General features: G+C 49.4%; 1 protein-coding gene across 1 annotated transcript in view; it reads left to right on the top strand.

Moving 5' to 3' along the window:
- The first annotated feature begins 9,048 nt into the window (after positions 1-9,048).
- The window catches only part of LOC138282945 (E3 ubiquitin-protein ligase TRIM39-like), a 221,297-nt gene continuing 209,940 nt past the window's right edge, over positions 9,049-20,405 (top strand). Inside the window, exon 1 of the mRNA XM_069221011.1 lies at positions 9,049-9,452. The gene's annotated coding sequence lies outside the window, so the exon portion shown is untranslated. The remainder of the gene's footprint in view (positions 9,453-20,405) is intronic.

The raw sequence follows: 20,405 nt of genomic DNA, 5'->3' as shown, positions 1-20,405 counted from the left end.
AAGATAGGCACCGCTGAACAGGGACCCGCCATCTCAAGCACCGCTCCGCTGGGCCCCGCCGTCTCAAGCACCGCTCCGCTGGGCCCTTCCTGTCAAGCACCGCTCCGCTGGGCACCGCCGTCTCAAGCACCGCTCCGCTGGGCCCTTCCTATCAAGCATCGCTCCGCTGGGCACCGCCGTCTCAAGCACCGCTCCGCTGGGCCCTTCCTGTCAAGCACCGCTCCGCTGGGCCCTTCCTGTCAAGCACCGCTCCGCTGGGCCCCGCCGTCTCAAGCACCGCTCCGCTGGGCCCTTCCTGTCAAGCACCGCTCCGCTGGGCACCGCCGTCTCAAGCACCGCTCCGCTGGGCCCTTCCTGTCAAGCACCACTCCGCTGGGCCCTTCCTGTCAAGCACCGCTCCGCTGGGCCCTTCCTGTCAAGCACCGCTCCGCTGGGCCCCGCCGTCTCAAGCACCGCTCCGCTGGGCCCTTCCTGTCAAGCACCGCTCCGCTGGGCACCGCCATCTCAAGCACCGCTCCGCTGGGCCCCGCCGTCTCAAGCACCACTCCGCTGGGCCCTTCCTGTCAAGCACCGCTCCGCTGGGCCCCGCCGTCTCAAGCACCGCTCCGCTGGGCCCTTCCTGTCAAGCACCGCTCCGCTGGGCCCCGCCGTCTCAAGCACCGCTCCGCTGGGCCCTTCCTGTCAAGCACCGCTCCGCTGGGCCCTTCATCTCAAGCACCGCTCCGCTGGGCCATTCCTGTCAAGCAATGTTAACGGTTCACTGTGCCCACCATGCCTCCTCCTTGACCAGTGGAGACTGTGGGGGTCATTCTGACCCTGGCGGCCGGTGGCCGCCAGGGCCACCAACCACGGGAGCACCGCCAACAGCCTGGCGGTGCCCCTTAGGGCATTCTGACCGCGGCACTTTGGCCGCGGTCAGTGCAGGAAAACCGGCGGTCTCCCGCCGGTTTTCCGCTGCCCGTCAGAATCCTCCAAGGTGGCGCAGCATGCTGCGCCGCCTTGGGGATTCTGACACCCCCTACCGCCATCCTGTTCCTGGCGGTTCGGCATAGCAGACAGTGAAATACGCGACGGGTGCAGTAGCACCCGTCGCACCTTCCCACTCCGCCGGCTCGATTACGAGCCGGCTTCATGGTGGGAAGGTCGTTTTCCCCTGGGCTGGCGGGCGGCCTTTTGAAGGCCGCCCGCCAGCCCAGGGGAAAACTCAAAATACCCGCCGCGGTCTTCCAACCGCGGTACGGTATTTTGGCGGCTCCCGCCGGGCGCGCGGTGACCGCGCCCGGCGGGAGTCAGAATGACCCCCTGTAATCCACCTGATGGACTGTGGCTTTGCACTCCCAGGATGGCACAGTGGGCAATCCACCCACTGTAGAGACTTGTGAGACTGTGGCTTTGCACTCCCCAGGATGGCACAGTGGGCAATCCACCCACTGTAGAGACTTGTGAGACTGTGGCTTTGCACTCCCCAGGATGGCACAGTGGGCATGGTGGCCCCTTCGTGGATCTGGCGTCGTGGACTCATGTGGCTGTGGTGCCCCCCCCTTCCCTTCCCCCTGAGGTGCCTGTAGTTTTTTCATCAGATGCCCCTGCAGTGTTCTCTCCAATGGACTCAGGTCTCCTGTGTGGGCTTTGCCCTTGTGTTGTTACACTTTGGCCCACAGACACTTCGATTTACTTTTGATGTACGGAACTAATTGCCTCGGTTATCCATTGCAGTGTATATAGTATTATTTTGGTATGAATATTTTGCATAGTTGACCTATATTTGTCAGAGCCTATTTATTACATAAATTTTTCTTCACAATTTTATTATGTCTTTGCATTTTTCAGGGGGGTTTGGGTGGTGTCACTGTGACTTGTTGCTCTGCATTGGTGTGTACATAGTTTGGGGGGTGGGGGTCGCATATGTGTGTGCCCGTAACCTTTCCTCCTCCCCCCTCCCGTGTGTCGTAGGTGCAGTACTCACCGTTGTCGTCTGCGCCGGCGTTCGTACTCGTGGTAGATGAGCAGGTAGACGAGAGCAGGTAGGATGTTTAATTCGGGTTCCATGCTGTCCTCCGTACTCGTGGAGTGTGTTTCGGTGAGCGTTTTCCCGTTCGTGGTCTGTTTCCGCCGTGTTTTTATCGGCGGTGCTCCCGCCCCCTGAAGAGGTGGCGGATTGGTGAGTTATGATAGTGTGGGCGGTACATTGTCTGCCGCCTGCCTGTTAGCGGTGACCGCCGCGCTGTTTGTCTGTACCGCCGTGGCGGTCGGAGTGTTAATGTGGCGGTCCCTGTTGGCGGTTCCCGCCAGGGTCAGAATTCCATTTTTTGGACCGCCGGCCTGTTGGCGGGTTGGCCGCCGCTTTATCACCGACCGCCAGGGTTAAAATGACCCCCTTTGACTTGTGAGTGTTTTTACAGTGCAACATATTTGGACTATCCAGCCTGCAGCACGCAGCGCATCCTTGAGCACTTTGCTTTTGCACTTTTTGCACCATCAAGACCTGTTTCTGCACGGGGCTGCCCAGTGAGCGGCCTGGCACCATCCTTGGTGCTGTTCCAAGTGCTCCCTGATACCTACAGTCCAGCCCTTCCCACGGCCCTAGACACTTCCCTGCACCCTCAAAAAAGGGACAAAGGCCTTCAGTGTGGTTCATTTGAAGACAAAACGCATTAGCCTAAAGATAAGATGTGACCGCCAAAGGCTGCAGATTACGCACCCATCGTGAGCCCCATGCCTGCCAACCATGGCTAATGACCCGGCACCAGCAGCTAACACTATGCCCCTCTCGCACCAGGACACCATGGTAGGCGCGCTCCCACCTTTCAATGAACTGTCCGACCCCGCGTCAGTTTCTCCTCGCTGGAAGATATGGGTGGAGAAACTAGAAAACTATTTCATCACCACCTGTGAACATGAGTTGTGAAAAGATCACTTCTCCTACACTTTGGGGGAGACGAAATATAGAAACTCTTAAGACACCTCACAAACACTGACGCAATTGATGACTATGATGCTGCAGTGAAGTCGCTCAACACTCATTATGACCCACAACTGAACCATGATTTCGGTTTAAAGGCATGGCACAGAGAGGGAGAATCGAACAATCAATTCTACTCCCGGCTCAGAGAACTTGCCAGCACATGCACTACTGACAATCAACCCAAAAAGATAAGGGCACAGATAACCCAGTGATGATGGTACAAAATGCTTAGAGGCCTCATCCTGCGGCAGCCAACGTTATCCTGATAATGGCGAATTCACATGATCTCCCAGCTGCCCGGGCCACCGAGACGGACATAGCAATAACGCAAGCACCCAAAAAGACCCCCAACATAAAGGTGGAATGTGCAGATGCACTACAGACACTAAGTACAAAACAGAGGCCCAAGATGTACAGCCCAGTGAAGCATACTGTGGGTGAGAAGAACATGCCCGAAAGACTGCCCTACACAAGGACTGGTATGCTCCAACTGTAGGAAGATGAACCACTTGGTGACTGTCTGCAGAGGAGATACCCATGAAAGAGGGGCGGGAGGGAGGTGCACCACCATGACAGCAGTGAAGCAACCGTCGCTGCAAGAGCCACCTTCACCAGACACAAATCACCATGCATCAAAGTACACCCTTGGAGACTCATCTCCGGATGAAGAAGAGGTCTTCCTCATCGTGTTCATAAACGACCTGAAGCGCCACCAGAGACCTCAGCTGACCTGTGTGATCAACGTAGCAGAATCCCAGATTAGTGCCCTAGATTAGCGACAGAGAAGCTGACACTCTTCCCAGCAGGCACTCAGCGGAAGACTTAGGATTAGTCTCTTTCGCCAAAAGAGTGAAAACTTTCCTGATTGAAGAACTACTGAGCTAATTCCCAGAACTATTCATAGGCCTAAAGTGCCTGAAGGCCCCACTGATCAAATTACACACTGACAAGTCAATAAAGTCCACCGCCCTGTGACACCAATGTATCCCTTTTCACCTAGTCTCCTGGTGGAGCAAGAACTGAACTAGCTGGAGAGCCAAGGGGTAATAGAAAAGGTGTCAGGGGCGACCCCATGGGTGTCCCCCATGGTGATAGCAGAGAAGCTGAAGCAGCTGGAAAAATACAGCTATGTATCAACATGCGGCTCCCCAACAGAGCAATAAAGAGGGAGACATATAATGCCCACCATATACGATATAATCGATGATCTAAACAGCTCTCGTTGGTTTTCCAAGTTAGACCTACACATCAGGTACCATCAGGTGGGCCTGTTGGAGGAAGCAGGTACATAACCACCTTCTCAGCACACCTAGGACTAAGGCAATAGAAGCGTCTAAGCTTTGACATTTCCGCTTCAGCAGAGGTGTTTCAGGGTGCCATCCCACAGACACTATCGGGACTCCATGGCTCATGAACGTGAGGGACAATATCTTCATCCACTCTGCCACTGCAGAGGAACACTACCACCCTCAAGCGCCTGTCAGAGCTCGGCCTGACTCTTCACAAAGAGAAGTGCTCATTCTTCCAGACATCTATCGAATTCTCTGGATACATCTTCAGCCAGGAAGTTGTGCAGTTGACCTGCGGAAGTCCCAAGTAATAAAGCAAGCCCTGGCACTGAGAACTGTAACTGAAGTTAGGAGCTTCCTGGGAATGACAACCTTTTGCAGCAGATTCATACCCAATATAGCCACGCCACCTGAGCTGCTCCAGGCCCTCACCAAGGCTAACGCTCCATGGTTGTGGGGTCACAGTGAAGACGAGGCCTTTCAAGCCCTCAAACAAGCAGTGCTGGGCAAACAAAAAAATTGTGTACTTTGACCTCAAGAACTCATCGTGGACACCAGCTAGGTAGGCGTAGGAGTCGTTCTGACCCAGGAAGTAGAGCCTGGCAAGTGGGTGCCATTGCTTTTGTAAGCAAAGCTCCCTCCTGACTGAGAAGTGCTATGCGCAGGCCCTCACAATACAATGGACCTGTGGACATTTTCACCTCTATCTCTGTGGAAGAACCTTCTGAGTGGTCACCGACCACCAACCACTTGTTCTGTTATTCAAAGGCACTGCTTTGCATCCCTCACCAAGGACAGGACGCTGGGCCATCCAACTTCACCACTACCACTTGGAAGTAGCATACCGTCCCGGTGCCAGGAACCCAACAAACTTTTTGTCCTGATACCTACAGCAACCTACTGATGAGAACACAACTGGTGAGGAGACAGCTGAGGAACATGTGCAGATGTTGGGCCACAGAGCCTGCCCCAGAACACTTGACCTGAAAGAGATCTCAGATACCACCGCTGATGATGTCGTGTTGGCAAAGATGAAACACGTTCTGACCAGGATCTCCTGGCAAGACCTCCTCAAAGGTGCCAAGGACTGGGCAAGCACGGAGAAAAGAAGACTGACGAAATTCTGGAGGGTCCGCAATTAATTCAGTGCGTTGCAGGATGGTCACATTCTGAGAGGTCACCGGCTGGTGATCCCCAACAGCCTTCAACAATGAGGGACTGCATTAGCCCATGAGGACATCAAGGCACAGCTAAGATGAAGGTGCAAATGTGTGAAAAGGTGAAAAGGTGTGGTTTCCCTACTAGAAGCCACTGTGGACAACTTTGTGAGACAGTGCCATCAACTGACCGGTACACCTGAAGAGCCAGCACCAGTCATGACGGACAAACCATGCACCACGCCCTGGTCCAACTTCAGTCTTGATTTTCGGAGCTTCCCAGGTGAGAGGACCACTTTAGTCCTGACAGATAGGTATTCCAAGTATCCAGTTGACAATCTTATTGATTCCACTGCTTTTACTAATGCAGCTCCCATCGTAGAGAAGGTCTTTGCAACTTTGGACTACCCAAAGAGATTTAGACTGACAATGGGCCACCCTTTCAAGGGGCAGAATTCCACGACATGCTGAAGTGTCTAGGCATACAACATCGATGAATCACCCTACAGTGGCCGCAAGCAAACAGTGAAGTTGAGCACATCATGCACAAGTTGAACAAAGCTCTCCGGGTCGCCATACTTGAGGTAGCCGACCCAGAGATCAGTCTCCAGCGTTTTCTGAGGGAATATGGAGGAACCCCACACTGTACCACACAACAGGCCCCATGGTCCCTCATGCTGAATTGGGTTAGACATGGCACCCTTCCAACTTGCCCAGGGAGGCAGCTGCCCCATACTGCCCTGACGAGACCCAAGCAAGGAGGCCAGAAACAAACGTTCCAGGAAGAACGAGAAGGCAGGCAGCAACACAGCACCTCTGTCCTGGCGATCTGTTGACCATCTGGTGATCCTCTGGGACAGAAGGCCTGAATGGAAGTTCCAAACACCCTTTGAGTCTGGACTATGGACGGTCATCAGCGTGGCTGGCACCATGATCATCCATGAACAAGGTACATTTCAGGGTTCCATAAGGCAGCCTCAATTGAGAACCCAGAAGCTACTTCGGACGTCGATGAAACCACCTGGGAAACACTCCAGGATGAACATGCGTCGAGGGAACCAACACCCCATAACCCTCTCCCCGGACAGGACACAGAGAGACACCAGCCTGACTGCTATTCTGAGAGCCCAGAAGATGTTGGCGGCTCACGTCATCACCAGTGGTATGGTCTCTGGCCCAATCCACCACCAAGTCAGAGACTGAGAGACTTTGTGCGTAACCTGTTGTTTATTATTTGCCCCAGATATGCAACTTGTACATCCTCTGGCCAGAGGCTATAAATAAACTGTGGCCCCTCTGTCTGGGCCACCACAGGGCTCACCTACCCATATAAACCAAACTCCATTATGTTACTGTCTGGCTTCTTAGAGAGGCTATGTGCCTCAAAGTTGTTTTGGGAGGGCGCTAGAGTCATAACTGACAGCATATAGGTAGGAATAAAAGGAAGAAACTGCACATGTGCTACTTGGGGAGGACTTCACAACCTTAACCGGTCACACCCAGTCCAACACCACTAACCCCAGCCAGAATCTAGGCCCTGGAACACTGCACCACACACAGGGCCAACACCACTAACCCCAGCCGGAGTCTAGGCCCTGGAACACTGCACCACACACAGGGCCAATGCTTATGGTGACCAGATTCTGAAAGCGAAAAACCTGGACATTTCCCCAAATAAATAGAAGGACTAATTCAACATGGTCCAAGGATACAGTATGACAGCTCTCATCAGTATAGAATCACAGACGAGGCTCAAAAGGGAATAAATAAAATGCCAGTTTTAATACCGAGCAGCACATATGATATTTAAATAGATCTCTAATAACAGCTGCTCGCTAGTACTGCTTTGTAACATAAAAACTGGCCTTCACTGCTTGAAGTCGACCCTCACTAAAAAGCGGGACCTGACACAAAATTGCAGAAATCTGCGGGACAGCTATAGGGTGACCATCTGGAATTGAGGAAAATTCTGGACAGGACTGTAAAAAATTCAGGACAAAGGGTCAAAATTCAGGACAAAAATTCAAAACAAAGGGTCAAAATTCAGGACAAAAATTCAAGAACAAACGTCAGATTTACAGACATACCCAAGAAAGGCCATACCCGATTACATTATCAGTGCATTTATTTACTGTTTTTTAACATAGCATTATTTTTTCATTGTGGTCTTTTTGTGATTGCCTCCTGGTGTGTTACATTCAGGTGTCACATTACATCCTTGTTCAGTATTAAATGAATGCCCTTCAGCACTGTTTTAAGGCCATCACCCCAACCCAAATGTACCCAATCTTTCTTAAAGAGAAAGTAACAACACAATTTTGATTATGTTCCTGAACATTTTAAAACCTCTGGCAAACAGTTTGGGAAACATTAAGGTAATTAATCTTGTGTTAGTTTAAACAAATTGAACAAAAACATCTGGCTCACCCCAACCGCCCATGGACTTTCAATGTAAAAAAAAATGCAATGAGTCAGGGCAGATGGTGTGGGCGACAGTCTCACACCTAATGTCAGGATGTGACGTACCCACAACTTGTCTGTAGTCTCACAGCACTAGAGTGTATGTCTGGGACTCTACATTTATCTCAGAACTGGGAGCAGGACTACCAATCAAAGATAATAAAAGATGAGAATGAAATTGAGATCAAATGGGAGGTTGTTGCTAAGAACCAGTTAAATAAGGAACAGAAGAACAAGGCTGAACAATTCCTAAAATCAGACAAGATGGGTCCACCAAGACTATCGGAAGGTATTGGGTACCTGGGGAGTTGTCTGCACACAGGAGCAAAACAGAAAGGGCACTGTCAAGTGGTTGAACAATCAACACCCATCCACCTTGGCAAACTCTTCTGGTGCAATGGTTCGCTGTTCGTGCTTGTGAAGGGTGAGCAGGGGCCAGACCTCTTGCAAGGTTGTGCAAGGCAATTGCCCGCTTTGTCCATGTCTTAAAATGGTTTTGAAATTGAGCAAAAGCTAAACTAGTGATCTGGGTTATCCCTAAGTGTCAAGTACACATAGAATCTTCAAAATATTTGGGATGTAAATTGCACAAACAAAATGTAAAAAATGTAAAATGTAATTAGTGTTTATTTAACATATGGCACTGTTTTCCCCTTTTCCCACTGCACTCTTTGCCACTCTATTCTGCCCCATGCCACTCTATGCCACTGCACTCTACACCAATGCATTATAAACAACAGCACTGTATGCCACTGCCCTTTACTGTGCACCACTGTACTCTATGCCACTGCTCTGTACCACTTTACAGCACTCTACACCACTGCACTGACACTCTACTCTGCAACATTGCACTCTCCACCACTGTACTCTACACCACTCTCTGTACTACTGCACTCTATGCCTCTTCACTCTACAGCACTATACTCTGCACTGCACAACTTTACAGTACTCCACTCTGCACCAATCTACCCAACTGAAAACCCGGGACTGCCACTGTACACCCGCGCTTTGTCCGCAGCCAGAGGGGCTGGGTCCAGAACAGTCCATCTACCTCTCCCTCTGCTAGCAGTCTGCACCTGCACGTGCTGCCGGTGGTTCATCCGGTCCCACTACATTCCACGCATGCGCCGTTCACACCTCTCTGCAGTATTGAAAGTACACGCAGGTGAAAGGAGTCTGGCACAGCTCAGAGTAGTCATGGCGGCTGCAGACACCAGGGTCAGTCTCCAGGAAGAGGCCACCTGCTCCATCTGCACGGAGCTCTACACATCCCCCGTGACCCTGGACTGCGGACACAGCTTCTGTCTCTCCTGCCTCAACAGATACAAGGCCAGCGAGGCTCTAAAGAAGCACTGCCCAGAATGCACCTGAAGAAAGAACTGAAGCCCAGTACGAGATTAGCAAATGTGGCAGAAATGGTGAAAAGACTACAAAAAGCGCCTGGAAGTCACCTTCAAGGCAGCCTGTGTGAGGATCACGAGGAGACACTGAAGCTCTTTTCTGAATACTTGTGTGCGGTCTGTAGAGTCACAGAGAGAGCTCAGTGTGACCCCGCTCAGTGAGGCCGAGCAGGAGTACAAGGTAAGAGGGGCTGGAATCAGAATCTAGAGCAGTGGGCCACGAGCACGCACACTTGTGTAGCGCCCCATCACACTAACTGCGTCGAGGAGCTGAGCAGAATTACTAGTTACAAAGGAATGGAGTCAGAATCTAGAAGAGAGGGTCGTGAATAAGTAAACACAATTGTAGAGCTCCTCTGTCACACTCCAATAAGAGAAGCTGAGCAGAAGTCCTAGCTAAGGGGGAATGGAGTCAGAATCTGGAACAGTGTCATGAGTGAGTAAACACACGTGTCTAGCGCATCGGTCACACTAAACCTCTTTGAGGGTCTCAGCAGCATTACGAGGGAGGTCAAAATCTCGAACAGACTGTTATTATGGAAACACTAAACGTGGATACAGATGGCCAGCTGGCAGACCCTGTAGGCCAGCACATTGGCCCTCATTTTGACATTGGCGGTAAAAAAACACCTGCCGCCGCGGTGACGGCCGCCAAGATACCATCAGTGCGGCTACCATCCGTCCGCCATATTATGATCACTGCCGGACTTCCGCCACAAGAAGGGTAGAAATCCGGCAGTGATCATACTGACGGACGGTGGTAAGCTGTCACTGCTACCACAAGCACTGCCACGCCAGTTGAACGCCACCACCTGTATCATGACCTGTGATACAGCCTGGCGGTGTTCTACTGGTGGTGCTGATGGCGGTAGCAGCGCTCCTTACCATTCCCTGCGGGAAGACCTCCTCGACAAAGGTAAGGCTGACTTCTGACGGGGTCGTTGTGGGGCGTTGTGGGTGTGTCTAGTTGTGTGGATAAATGTGTGTGTGTGAATGCTTCTGTGTGTATTGTGTTGTTTGCGTGGGTGAATGCGTGTGAGTGAATGCTTGTAAGAATGGTAAAGTGAGTGCATGTCAGTGTGATTGTGTGTAAAAATGTGTGCGAGCATGTCTGGAAGTATACGTGTATGAATGCGTGTATGCCAGTGTGAGTGATTGGGTGTATGCATGTTGCATGTCTGCGGGTGTATGGGTGTATGGGGGGGTGTGTGAGGCTCGGAGGGGGTGGGTGTGTGTGTGTGTGAGGATCAGAGGGAATGGGGGAGTTTGGATGGAGGGGGTGTGGGGGTGTCTGGTGAGTGTTAGTGGGTGTGGGGTAGCCGCGTACCGGTGACAGGGAAGGAATTCGGTGTCACCGGTAGGGCCTACCACCATGGTTTTTGTGGCGTTGCTAACAGCACGAAAACCATGGTGGTTGGCAGGCTCATAATGCCACTGGAGTTACTATGCCGGCCGCCGGGCTGGAGATTCACATCTCTGGCCCGGCACCTGATACCGCCATGGCGGTATGAGTGGAGAAGTGGCAGGTTGGCCGCAGCCAACCCACCATTCTCATAATGTGGCGGTATGTACCGCCAGCCTGTTGGCAGTCATACCGCCACATTAACACTCACTGCCGGGGTCATAATGACCCCCATTGTGTGCTTGAGTTTTATCATTAGGCCCGCCCATTAGTTTGTTGGCTGCCACTCTAAGGGTCTTGAGATGAGCAGTGCTGCCTTATTTACTATGCACAGACCCTCTAACATACTGAATTTGTCCTCACCTCTGAGAGCTACCTTGAGGGTGCTTGTGAGCTACCAGTAGCTCCTGAGCCAATCATTGGAGACCCCTGCACTAAAATATACAGTCATTTCTTCCCTCGCTGACCACTGTCCATTACCCTTTGCTGACCACAATCCAATACTAAACAACAGTCTTTTCCACTCTTGCTGACCCAAAACAAGTTCACGTCTTATAATTTCTGTTATATTGTTTATATTAATCAATTGTGATTTTGTTTGTACTCTTGATTAAACTTTGCTGAAGCACTAGCGTTATTGCATTATTTGGATATATTTTAAATGCACTGCCATGTTGCGGTCCTATATTGTATATAGCATAATTTTGCTTGACCACTCTAGTAAGCATAGCCTCGTTCTGAAGTTGACTCCACGATATCAGCCTTTAACTAGAAACTCTTGTATCAGACTCTGAAGGTCTTCGTCAATTCTTCCCATGAGAAAACCGTAGCACCTGCTCAGTGGTTACTATCTGTTGGTTTCTGTCGTCTCATGTTCATGCTTTCGTTCACTGGCACTGAGAAAAAGTGTCTAAGTGTACCACCAGCATGTATGAATTTTAAGGCTGCATGAGCCAACAGGCAGGAGAGCAAAGCTGGACTGTTGGTTCGGTGTTTTCCCTTTGCTTGCTTTGGTAATTGCTATTTTTGCATTAAACTTCTGCTATTTGAGTTTCTTCTTTCTCTTCAAGTCATTTCTACCCTCGCGGACCACAGTCCGATACTAAACATCCAGTCGTTTGTATCCCTGCTGACCACTGTCCATTAGTATACAATACAGTTAGTTCTTCACTTGCTAACCACTGTCTAAAACTAAACAACACAATCGTTTCTACCCTTGTTAACCGCTGCCCGGTGCTAAATAATACAGTCATTGCTACCCCTGCTGACCACTTGTAAAGAGGAGACTTCATTCCATGAGTCTTTTTCCAAGTTTATTAGTAGTTTACCCTGGTGCCGCACATATAATGGTGAAGTGCTGTTGGATTCAAACTTCTCCACTTCACACAAGCTTTAGAATACTGGCTCAAGATTCCATATGACATTACCTGGTACATAATATGGTGCCCCATTCGGCACACAATACTAACATACATGCAATAAACTCTACACGTCTCTTTTTTCATAACACAAAAAAAACCTATTAAATACATGAGAAGAACTCAATGATAAAATACATTAACACAGTTCATCAACCTAATCACAAGATGTTTTTAGAATTAGGCTGTATAAAATTCAATGGAGCAAAACTTAAAATATAATTTTCTCCATTACTCTGAAATATAATTCTTCCACTGGTTTATGCAGAAACCTACCAAACCTTCCCACTCTCCCATCACATGAGGTATGTGGGCCTGTCTCCCTCCTGCTCTGTTCCAGTAGTAAACTTTGATCAGGAATTTGTTGTCCCAATTACTGGTCAGCACCCTGTGCTGCCTCCGTGGGATCCAACTCTTTGAAATTCTCATCCACCATCCAGTTGAGCTTCACACTATAAGGATCTCTTTCTCTTGTTGCACACTGCTAACAACCCAAATGCCTTACTTTTCCATCACTTAACAATGCTGAATTACAGAAGATTTCCTTGATCTTGAGTGGTTTATAAAATCTATTTTGACCACTCCTCAAACTTTTTGATATTTTCACTTTTACCACGTCTTCAACTCCCAAATGCACCCTCTTACAGCCATGATGGTTATCGTAATGTCCTTTGTAAATATTGAGGGCCATATTTATACTCTGGTTGCGCCGAATTTGCGTCGTTTTTTTCGACGCAAATTCGACGCAGAACTAACGCCAACTAACGCCATATTTATACTCTGGCGTTAGACGCTTCGGGCGCCAAAGTGCCCGGAGTGTGCGTCATTTTTTAGCGTGAACCCCTTCCTTGCGTTAATGATATGCAAGGGAGGCGTTCCCGTCTTAAAAAATGACTCCCAGGCCTTTACGTGGTATTTATACTCCCGGGCAAAAGAGACGCCCGGGAATGGGCGTGGCCAAAAACGGCGCATTTGCGCCGCTTTTTAACGTCTGGGTCAGGGATGGCGTTAAGGGACAAGTGGGCTCAAAATGAGCCCAGAGTGCCCTCCCCTGCCCCCAGGGACCCCCCCTGCCACCCTTGCCCACCCCAGGAGGACACCCAAGGACGGAGGGACCCATCCCATGGACATTAAGGTAAGTTCAGGTAAGTATTTTTTTTATTATTTTTTGTGGCATAGGGGGGCCTGATTTGTGCCCCCCTACATGCCACTATGCCCAATGACCATGCCCAGGGGACATAAGTCCCCTGGGCATGGCCATTGGGCAAGGGGGCATGACTCCTATCTTTACAATGATAGGAGTCATGTTGATGGGGGATGGGCGTCGTAAAAAAATGGCGCAAGTCGGGTTACGACGATTTTTTCGACGCAACCTGACTTGCCCCATTTTAAGACGCCCATACGCCATTTTCCCCCTACGCCGGCGCTGTCTGGTGTACGTGGTTTTTTTCCACGCACACCAGGCAGCGCCGGTCTGCTAGCGCCGGCTAACGCCATTCAATAAATACGGCGCCCGCATGGCGCTTCAGAATGGCGTTAGCCGGCGCTAATTTTTTTGACGCAAACCTGCGTTAGCGCAGTTTTGCGTCAAAAAGTATAAATACGGCCCTGAGTTTTACTTATTCTACTTATTCTTTCCTTTACAATCTCCGGGTCCCTTTCCACCCTTCTTGCTTGTTGTCCTTTGAAAATGCCGTCCTCCCTCTCATAAGTTCACTATGCCCAGTCGCAGAACAATGTGCAATCCTGAATGCCCAAATGGTGTGGAACAATTCAATTTTCCTTTCAAGATTATTATTGTTTGCTAATTGACCTTTGATAACCCGGTTAGCCTCTCAGTGGCTCCATTGATGGCTGGATAATGAATGGAAGTGATCTTATGTCTTTATGCCATTACGTTTCAAGAACTTGCTAAATACATCTGATACAAATTGTGATTTCTTATCCGTAACAATGCACTTAGGCCCGTCAGAAATACCCTATCCAAGAACTGTGAAATGTCTCTGGAATCAGCACAGCCAATAATCTCTAGCTCGGGCCATTTTGTAAAATGATTCACAACCACTATCAAGAATTTGTGCTCGACCCCATCTAAGACCGAACTAGGATTGTTAAGACTGATCCTTTCCCATGGCATACCAGGCCTACTAATGGGGCATACAGGTGGTCTAAGTTTTTCACACAACATACAATCCCTAACCTTGTTTCTCATTTGCCAGGTTGATACCTGGTCATCAGTGTAATTCCTTCATTCTGTTCTTCGTCTTAGTATTGCCCAGATGCCCTTCATGACATAAATCAAGGAATTTGGGTCTCAACCCTTTGGGAGGAACAACCCTACCGCCCCTCATTACCTTAGCATCTTCCATCTACAGTTATTGCCTTAGCTGTCAATACATTCTCATCATGTTTTTTTATTGTTTTTTCCTCTGGACAATTTTCTATTTTGTTTATAACATCTAACAAAACTGGGTCTTTGTCATAGGCACTAACCCACTACTCCAACTAAATACCTTGTTTAAATTTGTCATTGCTGTTGTTGGAAATGGCCCTCTTTACAGGGTCACCGCCTGAAGAGAGGGCCATTTTTGCCTTCCTCCTCCCCCTCTTTTGCCTTCCTCCTCCTACATTTTGCTAGTTGGCCTTAGGGCTCTGAACCTTACCACTGCTAACCAGTTCTAAAGTGCTTGTGCTCACTCCCCTAAGTATTGTTTGATTGGCATACACCTAATTGGATATTTAATGTACTTGTAAGTCCCTTGTAGACTGGTGTACCATATGCCCAGGGTGTTGAAGGCTGGCCTGGTTTTTAGTGGGTACCTAAGGTACTTACACCTTATGCCAGGTCCAGTTATCCCTTATTAGTGATTTGTAGGCATTGTTCTAGCACCTTAGGCTGTCTAGGGGTAGCTGTAGCAGAGCAGCCAGGGCTGAACTAAGAGACATGCAAAGCTCCTGCAATACCACTATAGTTACACAGTACTTATACAAAATAAAAGACAATACTCAGTGTTACCAAAAATAAAGGTACTTTATTTTAGTGACACAAGGCCAAAATATCTTAGCGGCAATACTCCTTCTTGAGGTAAGTAATATACACAATATATACACTAGTAACCAAAATCAGGTAAGTATACACTAAGAAAATAGTGCAAACAGTGAAAAACACAAGAGATTGCAATAGGCTTAGGGGGCAACACAAACTACATACTAAAATAGTGGAATGTGAATAACGAATTCCCCCCTACGCAAGTGTAGTGAGTAGAGGGGCGCTGGCAGCGTAATAAAACACCAAAGGTAAGTAAAATACCCCACCCCAGAGCCCAGGAAAACAGGAGTAAAGTACAGCACGTTTCCTCAGGACACACTACAAGTTGTGATGAAGGATTTTGCAAGGACCAAGCAAGACTGCAAGAAATCAACAATGGATTCCTGGACCTGGAGACTTGTGAAGAGAGGAGACCAAGTCCAGAAGTCGAAGAAGAGTCCAGGAAGAACAGGAGCCCCTGCCAACCTGGAAGGTGCAAAAGTGATACTCTGGTTAAAAGAAAAGTACCTATCTGCACAAAAGAAGATAGCTGCGGGTTCCTGCTTGGTGCAAGAGATGTCCAATGTCAAGTCGTTGGATGCAGGCAGTTTATGGTGCTGGATTCCTCCAACAAGCCTTGGTTCAAGCAAGTTCACGGTTTGGGTCAAAATGGTGCAGCCCGGGCTCAGAAGGGACCTGGGGGTCTCCACTCTGACTGAGGAGACAGAGGGTGCTCTCAGCACTTAAGAGAGCGCTCAGAAGACCAGACAGCACCCAGGCGATTCCCAGTATACGGGGACAAAGAAGATGCAAAGTGCAGTTGGCGCAGCACTACACTGGAGGGTTCCACACCGCCGGAGAACAACTCAGGGAGCTGAGCATCGCAGGATAGAGTGCTGGGACCTGGGCTACGCTGTGCGCAAAGGACTCTTTGAAGAAGTGCACAGAAGATTAGGAGCTGGCAAAGACGCAGTGCACAGGGGTACTGTCGCAGCACGGGGAGGCAAGCTCCTACCTCCACCAAATTTGGACAGCTGGAGCTTTGGACAGTCTAGGTCACTTCAGTCCACCACCTGTGCTCCAGGGATCACGCTCGTCACCTGGAGAGGAGTCCCAGAGTACCGGTTGTCGTCGCAGAAGGGTGCCTGCGGAAGCAGGGAAGTGACTCTGTCACTCCACAGGAGATTCCTTCAGTTCTTCTGGTGCCGGATGAGGACAGGCAGTCCTCAGAGCGTGCACACCTTGGAAACTGTTGCCGTTGCTGGCTGGATCTTAAGTTGCAGGTCACAGTAGCCTTCCTGGGTACTTCGTTGAAGTTACAGCGGTTCCTGGAGCAGTCTGCGGTTGATCCGACGGTCAGAAGCTGAAGCAGAGGATGCAGAGGAGTCCTGGAGGAGTCTTGCAAACTGAATCTGATGAAACACCCAGAGGAGAGACCCTACATAGCCTTGAGAGAGGGATTGGCTACCTACCCAGGTGTGCAGCTATCAGGAGGAGTCTCTGACCTCAACTGCAGGCACTGGCCACTCAGAGGTCTCCAGAGGGTCCCCACACCTTGGAATCCAAGATGGCTAATGCCAGGGACACTCTGGAGGAGCTTTGGGCACCACCCCTGGGGTGGTGATGGACAGGGAAGTGGTAACCTCCCTTTCCTTTGGCCAGTTTTGCTCCAGAGCAGGGACTATGGGTCCCTGAACGGGTGTAGACTGGATTATGCAAGGAGGGCACTGTTTGAGCCCTTCAAAGCATTTCCATAGGTTCTGGGAGGCTACCCCTCCCATGCCTGTAACACGTCTTTCCAATGGGAGAGGATGTAACACATACCCTCCTAAAGTAAATGCATTGTTCTGCCTTCCTGGGATTGAGCTGCTCAATCCCCAGGAGGGCAGAAACCTGTCTGTGAGGTGGCAGCAGCTGGGGCTGCAGTGGTAACCTCAGAGAGCTGGTTTGGCAATACTGGGGGTCCTTGGTGAAGCCCCTAGGGTGCATGGGATTGGCCTCCCAATACCAGATTTGGATTGGAGGGTCAGTTCCATGATCTTAGACACTTTACAAGGCCATATTTGGAGTTACCATTGTGAAGCTACATATATGTATTGACATATATGTAGTGCATGCTTATAATGGTGTCCCGCATTCACGAAGTCCGGGGAATTGGCCCTGGACAACGTAGGAGCACCTTTGCCAGTGCAAGGGTGCCCTCACACACAGTAACTTTGCACCTAGCCTTCGGTAAATGAAGGTTAGACATATAGGTGACTTATAAGTTACTTTAGTGCAGTGAAAATGGTTGTGAAATAGTGTGTGCACTATTTCACTCAGGCTGCAGTGGCAGTCCTGTGAAAGGGTTTGTCTGAGCTCCTTATGGGTGGCAAAATAAATGCTGCAGCCCATAAGGATCTCCTGGAACCCCAATGCCCTGGGTACCTAGGTACAATATACTACGGACTTATGGGGGCGGTTCCAGTGTGCCAATTAGAATTCGAATATGGAGTCACTAAACTATACTGACAAATTTGGTACACAGAGAGAGCATAAGCACTGGAGTTCTGGTTAGCAGAACTTCAGGGACACGGTCAAGCATACTGACAACACATATAGGCCACAAACTATGAGCACTGGGGTCCTGGCTAGCAGGATCCCAGTGAGACAGTAAAAGCACACTGACAAATAGGTTTCAAACTATGAGCACTGGGGTCTTGGCTAGCAGGATCCCAGTGAGACAGTAAAAACACACTGACAAACAGGCCCAAAAATGGGGGTAACCATGCTAGAAACAGGCTACATTCTCACACAGGGCCTGTGAATTAAATGCTACCAGTGGTCTTTCTGTACTTATTGTGCCACCCACTTAAGTAGCCCCTTAAAACTCCCATTTTACATATAAGACACCCCTAAGGTATGTCATAGGTAGCCCATAAGGCAGGGTGCTTTGTAAATAAAAGGTAGAACATGTACATTTTAGTGCTACATGTCCTGGTAATGAAATAATCCCAAATTCGTTTTTCACTAGTGTCAGGTCAAGATTGGGTTGCCTTATTACATTTAATAAGTGCTAACCATTGACTGGCAACAGTTAAGCATTTCCTGTTTGGTGTCTGAGAAATTGTAATTTACAATCCTCGTTAATGGTAAAGTCAGATCTTAATTTGCAATTTTGAAGATTCCACTTTTAGAAAGTTAACAAACACAAATGATGGATGGAATGCGGAACCAATCAATCATTCACCCCCAGTCACAAATCTGGGTTTAATCCATCAATTCTTTTGCTCACTACGCCACCCCAGTTTGGACCCAGCCATATGCAAATCAGTCTTGCCCTGTTCCCCATGGGAACAGTCCAGCCCGAACTACCAGGCCAGGTTCTCCCTGGACCGGAAACAAGCATCCTGGGACCGGTTTCAGGGTTTCACCCTTCATCAGCCAGGCTAGCTTGAATCCAGTGGCAGAGTGAGCCCGGGGCCCACTTCTGGGCATACCTGGCACACTTATGGCAACAAAAGCAAACAAACACAAATGATGGACGGAATGAGGAACCAATTAAACATTCACCCCAGTCACAGATCTGGGTTAAATCCATCAATTCTTTTGCTCACCAGGCCACCCCAGTTTGGGCCCAGCCCTGTGCAATCACTCTTGACCCTGATCTGGGCTAAAAGTGGCATTTCTAAAATAGTATTATAAAATCGAACCTCACCAATAAGCAGGATTTTCTATTGCTATTCTGGCCATACGAAATATGATCTGTTTACCCCTTTCAGATCAAAAAGTTTAAGAGGGCAGTCCTAATGCCATTCTATTAAAGGAGCACGCCTCACAGTAGTGGAAAATGAATTTAGGAGTTTTTCATTACCAGGACATATAAAACACATATGTACATGTCCTTCCTTTCACCTACATAGCACCCTGCCTGTTGGGTTACCTAGGGTCTACCTTAGGGGTGACTTATATGTAGAAAAAGGGGCGTTTAAGGCTTGGCAAGTAGTTTTAAATGCCAAGTCGAAGTGGAGGTGGAACTGCACACACAGGCCTTGCAATGACAGGCCCTGGGCACATCTAATGCACGTTCCTGGAAACTTATAAGTAAACCTCATACGCCAATTGGGGATGAACCAGTGTTACCATGTTTAAGGGAGAGAGCATATGCACTTTAGCACTGGTTAGCAGGGGTAAAGCGCACAGAGTCCTAAAACCAACAAAAACAGTGTCAAAAAAGGCAGGCAAAAAGTTGGGGGGATGACCACCCTACGGCTGTCAGGTCTAACATGTGTCCCCCCCCTCTGAAAGTGGGGAGAGCTACCTAACCCCTTTGACGCTCTCATCTCTAAGGCGGTAGAATCTGGAGAGACCATCAGTATTGGCGTGGTCAGTTCCTGGGCGATGCTCCACCGTAAAGTCCATACCCTGTAGGGAGATGGACCATCTCAAGAGTTTAGGATTTTTACCCCTCATCTGAATGAGCCATTTGAGGGTCCTGTGGTCTGTCTGAACCGGAAGTGGGTCCCAAACAGGTATGGTCTCAGCTTCTTTAGTGCCCAGACCACAACAAATGCTTCTCTTTCAATGGCACTCCAACGCTGTTCCCGTGGTAATAGCCTTCTGTGAATAGGCCCCCCTCATTCTGCTGTGCTAGAACCGCCCCTATGCCGTGCTCTGAAGTGTCTGTCTGCACGATTAATTCCTTGGAGTAGTCAGGGGCCCTGAGCATGAATGCAGTGCACTTTGCTTTCTTCAGAGAAACAAAGGCTTTCTAACAAGCGTCTGTCCAGGTCACCACCCCATGTTGTTTTTGGAAGTTAGTTCTGTTAAGGGGGCCACCATTGTGCGATAACCCTTAGCAAACCTATGGTACTACCCAGTGAGTCTTAGTAAGGCTCTCACCTGTGTTTGGGTTCTAGGTGGTTGCCAGGCCATGATTGCCTCAGTCTTGGCCTGGAAGGGCTGCACCTTGCCACCACCCACTAGGTGTCCCAAGTACACCACGGAACCCTGTCCAATATGGCACTTACTGGCCTTGATTGTCAGGCCTGCCTGTTGCACCTCTTGGTGGTGAGCAGGCGTTCCTCCCAGCTGGAACTGTAGACGGCAATGTCATCTAGATAGGCGGTGCAGAAGGCACCCTTACCAGTTAGGACCCCGTTAACCAACTGCTGGAAGGTAGCAGGAGCATTTTTCAAACCAAAGGCCATCACCCTGAGCTGGTAATGTCCCTCAGGAGTTGGAAAAGGAGATCTCAGTTTAGCTCCCTCAGTCGAGGTGATCTGCCAGTACTCTGACGTGAGATCA

This window comes from Pleurodeles waltl, chromosome 2_2 (genome assembly GCF_031143425.1).
Source record: "Pleurodeles waltl isolate 20211129_DDA chromosome 2_2, aPleWal1.hap1.20221129, whole genome shotgun sequence".
NCBI lineage: Eukaryota > Metazoa > Chordata > Amphibia > Caudata > Salamandridae > Pleurodeles > Pleurodeles waltl.
The sequence above is the reverse complement of the archived record's forward strand: the minus strand, read 5'-3'. Positions and strand labels throughout refer to the sequence as shown.